Source organism: Hemitrygon akajei, chromosome 10 (genome assembly GCF_048418815.1).
Source record: "Hemitrygon akajei chromosome 10, sHemAka1.3, whole genome shotgun sequence".
Lineage (NCBI taxonomy): Eukaryota > Metazoa > Chordata > Chondrichthyes > Myliobatiformes > Dasyatidae > Hemitrygon > Hemitrygon akajei.
The window spans coordinates 127,008,964-127,010,928 of record NC_133133.1 but is presented as its reverse complement, the minus strand read 5'-3'; the positions used below and the strand labels follow the sequence as shown (position 1 = coordinate 127,010,928).

General features: G+C 43.6%; 1 long non-coding RNA gene across 1 annotated transcript; it reads right to left on the bottom strand.

Annotated features, from left to right (window-relative positions):
- Window positions 1–239: 239 nt before the first annotated feature.
- LOC140734663 (uncharacterized) lies at window positions 240–1,719 on the bottom strand. Its single transcript, XR_012100585.1, has 2 exons — window positions 625–1,719; window positions 240–539 (listed from the first exon to the last, which is right to left on the bottom strand). It is a non-coding gene; the product is annotated as an uncharacterized lncRNA (long non-coding RNA).
- Between the last annotated feature and the right edge of the window lie 246 nt (window positions 1,720–1,965).

Genomic DNA, 1,965 nt, shown 5'->3' with positions numbered 1-1,965 from the left:
TCTACTCTAAAAGACAACTTTTTCAGGAAGTCTTCAGTAAATTGATCCACTAAGGGCATGAATTCGCTCTTTCCCCAGTTTATGGTATAGCCAGAAATACTTCCGAAGGAATTTATATATTCTAGTAGGATGGGAATAGAGACCGCTGTGTTGGCTAGAGCAGGGGTCGGCAACCTTTACCACTGAAAGAGCCATTTGGACCCGTTTCCCACAGAAAAGAAAACACTGGGAGCCACAGAACTCGTTTGACATTTAAAATGAAATAACACTGCATACAACGTTTTTTTTTGCCTTTATGCTAGGTATAAACAAACTATAATGTGTTGCATTTATGAAATCGATAAACTCCTGCAGAGAAAACGAAATTACATTTCTGCATGCAACAAAAACATTTTGAACTCCGAAAAAAAGAAGTTGGGTTGAAGGTTACTTTTAAGTAAAATACCCAATGTCTATTTGAGTCCTTGTATTTATGAAAAACGCCGAACTTAAATTGTCCGCCAGCAGCAAACCAAAAATAACGTCAGCCAGCTGTCAACCTGAAAAATAAAAGGACTATTTCACTGAACAATGAAAAAATATGAATATACGTAAAATAATAGGCAATTAAAATATTTATTATACTTTGTTAATGGAATTTCTGCTCCTGGACCTCAGCGCACAGCGTCTGCACATCAGGGCTGTATGACGTCACCTTCATCTTTACACAGGATCGCAAGCTGTCATCTGTGAGGCGTGCGCGATGTTTGTTTTTAATAAAGTTCATATTGGAGAACACCTGCTCACATACATATGTGGATCCAAAGATCGACAGGACTCCAAGCGCATACTTTTTAATGTTTACATAAATGTCGGGGATAGCATTCCATGTTTCGAACACAAGTTTGTCCGGTTTGGGGGGGGGGGGGTTTCAATATCACTCCATTTGTGATTCTGAGCAAGAACGGCCTTCTGACGGGCAACATCTTCAAGGTCTGCTGTCAAGCGTCTAAACTTGGACACTCATATGTCTTTGTCGGCTATGTCGGCCAGTTCCATCTCAAGATCAGGTTGACTCACACCTGCCAAAGCAGTGGTATTCAGTAGGTATGGATCGATGCTTAGGGGAGTGACCGGGAAGGATAATGTGTTTTTTTTCTCTCTGAACTCACAGGAGCGTTTCCCAAACGATGTTTGCATTGCGATGATTGCAGAACGTAAGTACTCCGAATTTATCATGTCGTGAGCTTGTTTGAACTCTCTCAAATTGGGGAAGTGAGACAATGTGCCTTTCTGTAAATCTCTGGCAAGCACTGTCAACTTGCGCTCGAATGCCAAAACATCCTCCAACATGTGCAGGGCTGTGCGTCCTTTCCCCTGAAGAGCTGTGTTCAGCGTGTTCAGGTGCGCTGTCATGTCTACCATGAAGTGTAGCTTTTCCAGCCACTCTGGCTGTTCCAGCTCAGGAAAGGTGAGCCCTTTGCTGCCCAGGAAAGTTTTCACTTCTTCCAGACACGCGACAAAGCGTTTCAGCACCAAAGCCACAGGGAGCCGCAGCACAGAGATGAAAGAGCCGCGGGTTCTGACCTATGGGCTAGACAAACAAGGAGGTCGTCCGCGTTCAGGGTCACACGGGTCTCAATATTGCCCAACTTAATACCTTTAATGTGTGGGTGGCCCCTAATGCCAATTGCCAGGGGCTCCAGCTCTATGTTAAACAAAAGGGGGGACCACATTGCAGGGAGATCGGATTGGATTTATCCCCATCTGTGAGAATGGAGGATTTTGGATTAGTATATAATATTTTTACCCATTCTATAAAAGTGTCGCCAAATCCAAACTTGTTGAGTGTTACAATTAGATATGGCCACTCTATCATATCGAATGCCTTGTAGGAACATAGAAACATAGAAAATAGGTGCAGGACTAGGCCATTCGGCCCTTCGAGCCTGCCCCGCCATTCAGTATGATCATGGCTGATCATCC